The sequence below is a fragment of the Lates calcarifer genome, linkage group LG3 (genome assembly GCF_001640805.2).
Source record: "Lates calcarifer isolate ASB-BC8 linkage group LG3, TLL_Latcal_v3, whole genome shotgun sequence".
NCBI lineage: Eukaryota > Metazoa > Chordata > Actinopteri > Centropomidae > Lates > Lates calcarifer.
This window is the reverse complement of record NC_066835.1, coordinates 5401663-5413574: the sequence shown is the minus strand read 5'-3', so window position 1 is coordinate 5413574 and position 11912 is coordinate 5401663.

The window sequence follows — 11912 nt, the reverse complement described above, 5'->3', positions numbered from 1 at the left end:
AGATACTCCTGCCTCAAAGGAATCTGCCATAAAAGACAGCAGCAGCAGCCCACCACACAGGAGGGCTGGAATCTGTTCATAGTATTTGGAGATCCATCTCCAGTCGTCATCCTGACCAAACAAAATCCCCCCCTACAGTAAACACAAACCTGGATCTAATCCCAGTGACTGTAGCTGGGGAAACAGAGCAGCATATCCACTGGAGATCCCTTGTGGTAACTGCACTTTGCAGGGTCAAAGATTCCGCTCGGCTAACAGTTATTTATTTTTGTTGTACAGGCCAAGTGGATGAACCTCTTGATAGCCTATGCCTGGAAATTAGCCTGTTTGCTTTTCTCTGGCCAGGCTGTGGATATCTGCACTGCCAGTTTCAATATTTTGCATCAAAGTATCATATGTGTATATTACAGGACAAAGTGGTATAACAGGAAAAGTTGTATCAGATGGGATCTGTAGTCTGAAACATCTGCTGGAATTAGTTCTAACCAGGGTTACTCGTGCAGTTCCCAGTTGTACATGGACAGATTGTGGATTGTGATTGTGTATCTTAATTAATTTATGTAGCATTTCATAAAAAATATTTCCATATTTTAAAGCAACATTATGCAGCTGTTTACCTTAAGATAACAGCTTCAAAATCATTTTGATGGCACACTGACTTGTAATAGGGAGAATGGTACCTTTACACGGACCTTGCACTATTTAACTTGGGTCGCGCAGGTGTGGTCTTCCGTGAGAAGTGCATAATGCTTTTTGGCACTATGTCACACATAGAGGAAGCTAACTGGGTAATTCTTTATTTCATGTATCAACCTATTCAATGAATTTTATGTTTGTTGCCTGAGCAATTGCTAGGCTTTGTTTTTGTACACGAGCTGTTAGTTTCCAGAGGTACGCCGCTTTCAGTACCTGTGGCTGCTCAGACTTGGAGCCTAGCAGAATTTAATGATGGATAAATGGGCAGTTGAGTTTATTTGAGTACATCAGACAAAAAAGGTCAGGAGTTACTGATCTCCTGCATCTGTGAGCCCTTTAAAAATTATCTTTATTGTCTTTAAGTCCAACTAGAATAAGGATAATCTCTCCTTTGCTGTCAGTAATTATTTCCATCTTTAAACAATCTTTTAAATGTACCTATGTATTGGCTTTAATTTCACTGTTGAATTCCTGTGCAGCTATCATTATTTAATTATACTGCCTTTGAGTGAGATTTTCGCTGTGACCTGATTATGCTTAACTAGTCACTTCTAGTGTGAAATGTATTTTTGGGGGAGTGATTGATGACACATCTGAGCAAACATGTCAGCTTCTCCTGCCACTCAGTCTCATGTTGCGGTTTCATCATGCTCATCAGCCCACTGAGTTCATTGACAAAAATAGTACATCAAATCATCACCAGTGAAATTCTGTTTTTACTATGACAGCACTTACAGTTTGCAGCCAGTTAAGTCAGTCATTAGGAGAGAGACATATGTCATAACTTGAAGAGTTTTTATATGTGTTTATGTTTTCCATGATTCACTGGGGAAACTCTACTCAAGAAGAAGGAGTGCCACTCCTCTTCATCTGTTTATATTTACCTCCATCTCCTTCTTTGTCAATGGTATACCTTATATTTGATAAAAGCAGTCAACATTAAGGCTTTTATGTGATTGGCCGTTGGTTCAATCCACCTTGTTCTGGTTGGGTGTAAAGAGCAGCACGACGTCTGTGGGCTGCCTGTGGAGGTTTTACACTCTTACTGTATGCTTATTTGGGCTACTGGCCTCACACCACAGACTGTTCTCCTCTTTTCCCTCACGAGGGTTTTGTGCAACTGCCTCCTCCGAAAACAAAGTGTTGTAGGTGTTGAAGGAGGGATACATGTTTCAGATTCTTCTGAGTCACTTTCCGTGTTTTTGTGGTCCAACCTGCCCACTTTTGAACATCTCTCCTCTATGTTTTATCCAAACATGTTTCTTTTTTTCCCAGTTACATCAAATGTCAGAAGCAAGACGCTAAAAAATAATTTCTTAGAAAAAGAAATTGCACTCTGCTGCAGCAAAATCACGCCAAGAAGCAAACACCACAGGCAGTGCTGCTTTTAAGAGGACTTTATGTTGCTTTTGTTCATTCCCATTTGCTTTACAGCTACAATGTTTAGATATGATTTTGATACAGAACATTGTATGCTAGCAGCACAAGCACTGACACGCTGACATGAGTGGGTTTGGAATTTTAAAAGGTGGCCAGTGTGACGAGCAGCTGTAGACCCTTTCAACTCACAGACATTTAAAAAGGTATCCAAGTAAAAAGCTGTTGAAAATGGATACATGCATGTACCTGCTCTCTGTGTGCTGCATATTGATGCTCGATGGGTTGAACTCATAGAATCCTGTCATACAAGTATAATTCATCCTTTATGTTTTCCTCTTTGTTGCATGTATGTGGAATGGAAACACACACTTGATCAAGGGACCCTCACCATAAAAAACAACACTATGCTGAATGGAGTCCATTAGCCGCCAAGACAAGAAGAGAGGCCACTCTTACACTCAGAGATGGAGAGATGTAAACAGAGTGAGATAGCGGCTGAAGGGTTCAAGGCGAGTACCAAGAAAATAAATCAGAACTTGGCTGATGTGATTGTCAGTGTGCAAACAGGACGTACAGGAGAGTCTACCAGGTAAAGGGGACAAGGACAATTACAGTGATGACAAATGTTATAAATGGAGATGGGGCACTATAGGCCTTTATGCAAACACTTCGGTAAAGGTTATTAACGGATCATTCCTGTGATTCTTATTGTTTTAGCCCATTTGCTACAAATCACAAATCCATTACATTACTGCTGACTGGGCTGAAAACCAGGCCCTGGTGTTTCAGATTTTCTTCACCTGGATTGTCTCATTTTTCAGTAAACAGCTAATGCTATTATGTTATTGTCAACACATTCAATAAAAAGACCAAAACCAACAGAGCGTTACTCTGTCTCCCTTCCCCAGCCTGTCAGTGGCACCCTGCCCTAACTTCATTAGTTCCTACTCAAGACGTATTCAGTTCACAAGGGTATATTCTCTTTTGTCTTATTTTTTAATTCTTTTTTTAGTCTCAACCATTTAAACGTAATTACTTTATACTGAAATGTTAACAAGACTCAGAGCCGACCAGTGTGCAGTTGAGCATCCTAACACAGACAAGTTATTATTTCTGATGATATTCCATGTTCTTCTTTGACATAGGTATCAATTAAGTAGGAGCTGACTCCTGTCTCTGCCACCACCAAAAATAATATACTAATGCTGGAAGACTATTGTTGTAATTCTCTTTATACCAGTGATTCTCTGACCGGACAAGAATGTATCGATCAACCACTCAACCAGGAGACTACAGCCCTACTTGTTAGTAAGATCAATTCATAGCTTGGTCTTTTCATTCATTTTCATTTTCATTCATTTGTTAAAAATTAATACAATATAAAATATTACCAACCCTATCCTTTAACTTAAAATTGATAACTTTTTAATAATAGACTACTGTATATTTCATGTCTCCATTCATCCACAGAAACTATGATGTGGAATTCATTTGAGAGTTTGGAAAATACATCACACATTGTTTTGCAAACCAGGGTTTCCCCCATTTCAATAAAGGACAAGCTTTTTGGTCCATTTAACACAACCTATAGACCACTCTACTAGCTGTTAGGAGGTGTAATGTTCAGTTTGCCATTCCTGGAAGCAGAATCAAACTGAGTGAGGTACATGAAATGGGTGACTGAAGAAACAAAAAGCCTCTCTTTTTTCATATTTCTTGTTTTTATTGGCAGCTCTTTGCATCATGCTGTCTTATATCAAGGTTCTTTTGTTTTTTTCATGACATGACATCACTGTCAATGTCCCGTATCTGTGTGCTGTTGAATATTATAACATGTATGCAGGTTTTGTAAAGCTGATTAGAAAGCAGATGCAGGTCTAATTTATCATATCCAGTTAACAGATTCATATTCCCATTCTGGTGCCAAATGGACAGGTCGTCATTTTGCCTGTAGCCGGCTGTCAGTGGGACTGAGGCCTGTGTGTGGTTGAATATGTTAGTGTGTGAGCGTCCATCCTGCCTTCAGCATCAGTCCTTTTCACTGCAGCCATAATTACCACTGTCTGAGGGTAACCAACAGTGGCGGATCTCATTATGCCATGATATGGGTCGCGTCTGCATATACAGGCACACATACACTGCCTATTTACATATGAATGCATCCAGTTTTGCACACACACCCACAAGCAGGCACACTCATCTATCCACCCACCCACACACACAAACACAGCATTTACATATAAAAGTGTTAATGTGCGACACACACATTACGTAGTACACACACACAGCAGCCTATTCATACATGCACCTCACACATATGGGCTACTCATAAATTTAGACACTTCCGTCAGAAGGCCCTCGCCAGCCGACAGGGATATGAACCCAATATAGCATCCCAGAGATAAGCCAGTGACTCTGGAAGCAGAACTAATATTATTTGCACGGTGTCGAACGTTTATCTGGCGCCGCCTGCAAAGTGATGGTTCGGTGTCACTTTTGTTTAATAATGATGTGCCAATAGTAATATGCCTGCTGGCTGGAAACCTATTACAGTTCAAAAGATTATCCAAATACAATCTAATTTGGAATATTGCATTTTGACAGCCTGTGACTGGAGGAGGTGGGATGGTAATGCGATATTTTCTTTCCTTTTTAAAAATTCCAATTAACATTTTTAATGCTCAACAAACCAATGGTGACTGCAAATATGCAGAGGTGTTTGACTGTGCCAAATCTCCTGATGGGTTTCAGACAAAGGAGAGGGAAAAATAACTTTTGCACAATGCAAACTTTTGATTAGCTGAGTGCCGTGTTGGGGCTCTCCTGTCAGTTGACTTTAAATTGACATTGTAGGAAAAAGATAATCTTTAAATATATTGCAGGAGAGGGAACACTGTCAAACTGCTATACTCCATAGAAACACAAAAACCCTGACTTTACATTCATCACGCTTATCAGGGATGTCAGAGATGCCTTCTGTTGTCACACTAAGTGGGCTCATCTTACATACTACCCACTTAAATATCACATGGATTTACATTCACAGCCTGTAAATTAGTATTATGCAAATAAAGTTCAACCAGATACACTGTTCTGACTTGTAAGTCTAAATAAGAGGGAGAAAATGAGTTTAGATGTCAACATTTGCTGCAGATTTCCACTTATTACGCAGCAGACACAATAATGATTCAAAATACTACTTACCACTTTATTAGGAACTGTCTTTGCATACCTGCAGCCTTGAATTTAGCTACCTTATTATCACCTTCCTCTCATAAATACTTAACAGAGATAGATCAACACAGTAGATAAAATTGTGGGGACTTGTGCTAGTTATTAAAATTAAGTTATTAAAATTGGAATTAAAATCCACCTCAGATCATCTGACATTGTTATATATCATCAATATCTCATGTTTAATGTATTCCTGGAGTTATTTTGTGATGAAGTGTTTTAATGTACTTTTTTTCTTTTTTTTTCTTTTTTTTTTTTGCTCATACTCACTTTCCTTTAACTTATCTCATTTGCAGTACTTCTCCCTCAGTCACTTATTCTGCTTTTGCATGAATGACTTTTGACAACCAATGGAGAAGCAGTGAGTTGTTGCCTCAATCACAGTGGGTGTATGGGCGTATTAATGTCAAGACACTCGAAAAATATAAGGTTTCATCTGACTTCTGGAGGGTTTTTAGAACCATGAGCTTTTGAATATTTAATTTTCAGTAGCCTTGACTTTGTGCTGTCTGATTGTTTCTTGTTACCTCATCTCTATTTAAGAGGTGCTTTAAAATGAGCACCAGGTACAGATTGCCCAACCTTACGGTTCTTTGCCTACAGTAATACCTATCAGTGACAGGCAATGAACAAACAAAAAGTGTTTTACTAACTGACTGACTAAATATTAATTACAAAAACTATTAGCTTATAATCACTTTGTGAGGCACTGACAAACAATATATTTTGTCATTTAAAGCAACATTGTGTAGCTATTTTACTTTAAATAACAGCCTCAGAATCATTTTGATGATAGAAAAACTTGTAGTGGGGGCATGGTGCCTCTGTCTTTCAGTCTGTGCCCCAAACCAGCCAGTTCTTGCACTGTGTAACTTTGCTGAGTGGGTATGATCTCCCGCTAACTGAGTGATAGTCAGCAGCTTAAAATGTCGGAATGAAGCCCAGCAAGTAATACCAAACTGCAGATCAGTTAAAAAGACTTAGAAGTCATTAGAAACCATTGCTCATCTCTGATATGCAGCAAGGAAATTTTTAAAATATCAAGGATTCTAAGCAGAGTTTGTTACAGTGATAGCACTTTAGGGATCATGACTTCTGGCTGTTTCAGCAAGTGGGACTATGAAGTCAGAGCTCTGCAGAAGCGACTGATGGGTTTTGTTAAATGCTTAGCCACTCAGACTCGGGGCCCAACATCATTAATTGCCACTCATGGCTGCAGAGGGCGCTGTTGCTCAGCAAAGTTACATTTTGTTGCTTTAACTTGGAGGACTTCTTGCACAGTGACGGTACAAACATGCTGATATTTAGCAGGAAATTGTTTACCAAATGCACCATCATAGTGTGTTAGCATGATGCTGATGTGGCTAAAAATAACTTATAACGTGTTCACAAAACTTTTTAAACACTTTCACATTTAAAACTCTACCTTGTTTATTTCATTAAAGGAACTTAATTGCAACATCACTTAAATACCCACAGTGACCAACATCAACATAAAAGTGCTCAGTGTAGGCTGAGAAGTAATCAACATTGATTTATTCTAAATCAAGTTTATGTTTTTTCATTTATTTGATTAGGGTTCATGATGAGGGTCAGCTTAATATTAATTTGCTGTATGAACACGTTCTATAATAGTAATTTCATGGTTGACATCTTCTCAGTTTCTTTAAAATAAGCTTTTTACTCCAGATTTGTAAATAAAGTGTCTGATTAGAAGCTACATTAGCTGTAAATATCATTTTTTTTGTTGTTGTTGTTTAATTTTCACCGTGGGTTGTGCTCCTCTAATGAGACTTTAAGCAGGGTGCTGGTCTGCCCACCAGATCTCGTTTCATCTTTGGAGTCTCTAACATCAGCTAAGCAAAGGCTGATTGGTTGTGGGATGTAGAGAACTTATTGAATGTACAGACTGTAGCCTACATGTGAGGGCTGATACTGTCTAAAATGGTACATGTTGTACAGGAATGCAAGAGAGCAAAACATTTACGGTAAAATAATCCTCGATATAAAAATTCACTAACTGACATGACTTCCTCCATATTACAGCACATACTATTAAGCCCCTGTGCGCACACTGTACAGTGTGTGGCCTGCAGTTGAATATTTCATGGTGATGGACTGTACAGTTTACTGTATGATAAGAATTTGGCCATTGCAAATGCTCAGATTGAGTTGCGGTTGCGGAGGGAAATGACATCTCTTCATGTAGAGATGTGTGAAACATCAGTGTGGTCAACCATAACCATTCCTAGAATTTTGATGAGTTGATTGGCAATGTGAATGCCTGCTGTTGCTTCACTTGTAATGGAGCGATGTGCATGTTTAGTTGGTATGGAGGGAAATGTTAATTTCAGCATGAAGCCATGTAATGACAAATGGAAGTGATGGCGTGACTCTCATTGCCTCTCTTTTATTTCTCCTGCATGAGTCATAGTCCTGTCCAACAACTATGCTCTTCACAATGGTCATATCGGTGTGACAGTGGCATGTAAAGAAAAAAAAAATCATATATCTTCATTTTATTCAGTGACATTTCAGCATGTTCTGCTTATTTTTTTTTTTGTTTTTGTTTTTGCTCTTAAAGCCAAAGGGTTTAAGATAATTTATTGGACCAAATGTAGATAATAACTCCTTGGCTGCTTCCCAAATGAATCCAAGCTGTGCAAAACTCTGAAGGAAGCACATTAAATCCCCCTAGAGGTAAACTGAACACACAAGCAGATACGGATCACTCAGATAGTGCGTTTATGTGGAGACACATAAATGCACAAGGCAACAGATGCCATTGTAAGTATGGTAATAAGAAACTGGAGGAGAAGGAGGAGGAGGAGGGCAGGTGGTGGAGTGAGAATTCAGCAAAGGGAGTAGCAGCAGTGACAAGCAGGTAGAGGCAGGCAATATAAACACAAACAGCAGCAGTGGTATGAATGACTGTCAGGTGATAAACATACCTCACTGACTGTACGAATCTGCCTGAATTAACCTTGTGCTCATGATCATGTAGGACAGCAGGGAATTCCATGTACGCATGTCACTAAAATGAAAAGTGAGCATGGAAATGGTCCAAGTAAATATCCTATTTTTTTGTACGCCTTAATACATTTGAAACATGTTGTAAAGCTCTACAAACAGTACATTCAGGAAATGAACTGACTTTACTTAGAGATTTTGGGTCATGCTGTTTAATAAAATAAATTTGTGAATGACTTCACCTGCTGATTTGCAGCCAATGTCAGTGATGTGGCTGTATGGATGGCAATATTAATCACTCCACCACTTTGGTTGAGACTAAAATATTTCACCTCGATATTTGATTCAGACATTGAATCATAGGGTGATAAATACTGCTCCTAACCAATGAACCAACTAACTTAGCGTTCTCTCTAGCGCCATCATAATCAAAATTTCAGTTTGGCTAATACTTCAGTTTGTGACCAATTACCTGCTAACAAGATTTTACCATCGCTACCACTGACATTCCCATCAGCCTCAGCTGTATTTTGTATAATATTTCTGGGGTCAACAAAGGTCTCCATCCACGCACAAAACAGGAACATTGCGATCTGAACCTCTTGGCCGCTACAGTGCCTCCACTGTCAGTCTTGTTCTTCTGCTAGCAACCTTAATCAAAGCTGCAAATACGTGCATGTCAACATAATGTCACATCATCTGTACCAACATATGTTGAAATAGGAAATATGCATCATCAAACAACAACTTAAGCCAACGTAGCTGTTATTTACACAGTGTTTAAGCTTTTGTTTTCCTTTAAAAACTGTATTCCGTGCCCCATGACTTTTACCGAGGTACACTGAAATTAAATACACAAGCTTTTGTTGCTCTTACCTCAATATTAACTTTTTGTTTTTGTGTTTTATTTTGTGTAACGATGTTACTGCAGTCTTCCTTTTTTCATCCAGGTCCCTCTTATAAAAATCATAATCAAGCTTTCCTGCTCAAATAATTACAAAATAAAAAATAATGAAAATATGGACCATGCAACTAATTTTTTTTTTTTTCAGATGACTGGAAATAAACATGTTTTTGTATCCAGCCCCACACAGAAGCTGAGACACATTCCAGCTTTCTGTCTGTTTTCCACAGCAGATGAGATGTTACAGTATCATATCAGTGCAGCAGACTCCCAGGGACCCAAAGATACGGCACCCACCCACACACATACACACAGACACACAGACACACTGGAATGGATGGGTCTGCCAATCAGCCGAGCAGACTGCAGCCCAATCCTCGGCTGTGCGGCTCTCTCCCACAACAGTGTGACTCACACTCGGAGCTTTGCAGTCAGTGAAGCGTATCAGCCTCCATCTTCACAGGAAACACTGCCACCGCTTCCACTTTTCTATCTCATTATGCACTTACATACACTTGCTAATAAACCCAGCATGCTCAAGTCATCCATGCAAACATGCGCTCAGAGTGTGCAAGGAGCATGTTGACAACAAGGAAAATAGCTCCTGTGATGGCACTGACGCCAGCTCATACATACAGTCATGATGTGTTAATGATTTTACCACAGGAAGACAGAAGGAAAGATTTCAAACATGATGTAGAAGAAAAACACTCTCTTTTTTTTTTTTTTTTTTTTTTTTTTAGATTTTTGTTTTTTTGTGACCTCTAAAATAAAGATATTGTTATAATTCATAAAATAACAAACAGTGGTCAGGTGAACCTTCATTATAACAGAGCATGAAAACAACCTGAGTGTAATATATACAGATTAATATAGGATGATATCAGTCCAGCAATAACATACTGAGAAGTTGTGGAACAAAAATTAGAAAAGCAAAAGCAAAACCAAATGTGCTGCACAACAAATATGATTCTGATGACAAGTTGTGACCTAGAATATGTGCGCGTGTGTGTTTGTGTGTGTGCTTGTACTGTTTTGATTAGCGACTGTTAGGTGTCCCTCCTGTTGGTGTGTGACTTGGGAGACAAGATGAGATGAGTCACACTCACAGCTGTGACTCATTTCACCAAAGTAACATGATGTACTCATACAGACATAAATACAAACCTCTTGCTCACACACGCACACACACACACACACTCACGCACACACCAGCTGCTACACCTCACATTTCACAGTTTGAATATGTGAATTTATTTTGTACTGTACATGTAGTACTCAGTTTTACAAGTGTGTGCTGCTCTTGACGACATTACATGTGGTTATTCTTTCCTGGCAAGACATTAGCAATATTGTTAACAGTTTAATTTACTGTGTATTACTGATTTTCTGACACCTTTTGAAGTTTGAAGTATGATTAAATACTTATAGCTCCAAAATATTAACTTTTTAGGACCTTAGAATAACCAGGCAGCTATACACAGCATGTCCCAAAATCTTTTTTTTATTTTTCCTTGGTTCTAAATTCTAGCTTTTTTTTTTTTCATAAACTTTCAGATGGTCAAATGGTTTCATCTGTTGCTCAGTTGTCAGGGGGATGGCTGATTATAATATAATTTACATATAATACAGATTATTATATGTAAATGTATCCACACCCACCGGATGGATTGCCATAAAATTTTGTACAGACATTTATGCCTCCCTCTGGATAAATTGTAATAACTTTGGTGAAGCTTTAACTTTTCATCTACTTTCATCTAAATAGTCCCATACTTTGTTTTATGATCAAAATACTTGTAAAACTGATGGCTGGATTATACTAAAATAGAGCAAATTAGTATTTTGTTCTGTCCAATCATGAAATGTGTTTACAGTTGCTCTTAACAGTCTCACTGGAAGGACTGCAGTTGATAGCCAGTCGTCATTGAAATGGAAGTGAAGTTGGGGATAATGGTTGTAGATTTTCAGACACAGCCCACTTAATCTGTGGGGTGTATAGGGTGGGGGTTTCTGAAGCTGTTTGGTCATCTGAGAAGCACTTCTCAATAAGCATGCTGGCAACTGAATGAGTTTACCACCAGCCTCAGCTGCACTTTGTGTTTACTGCTAGTTAGCAAATGTTAGCTCGCTAACAGGCTAAATAAACCATGGCGAACATGGTAATAATACCAGCAAAACATTTTAACATTGTCATTGTGAATATAGTGAAGATAGGATTGAAGAAAGGACTGCTGTCCTTAAGTAGAGCCCAAGAGAGCTGCTACCACCAGCATGCTAGCTGTAGACTCCTGGTTGTGTTCAAAAACATTAAAGCTTTTTTATTGATTATTATTTTTTGACCTAATTGGTCACTTTGTTGGATTCTGTTGGATAGGACTCTATTGGATTTGTGTTTCTTGCCACCTGACTAATTTAAGCCTCACCCAGCTTTTTACACCAGCCATGCTCCTAAAGTGCCTCTTTTCTGTTCATGCTGGGCAAGTAGCACCCCCTCAACTTGTCAAGGCTTTTTACTGGAAATGGCTGAATGCAGTTTTATATAAAGGAGGCTGTAAATGGTGAAACTCAATCAAAATTTTCATGTGCCTTTTTGCAGGAGCATTAAAATTTACTTTATCATATTCTCATGCTATTCTTATCTTGCTTAGTTTAGATCTGCTCATACCACACTGAACCACCTCAGTTCTGGTTCATGCCATGGTTCATGCAGGAAGGATTCTTTCAC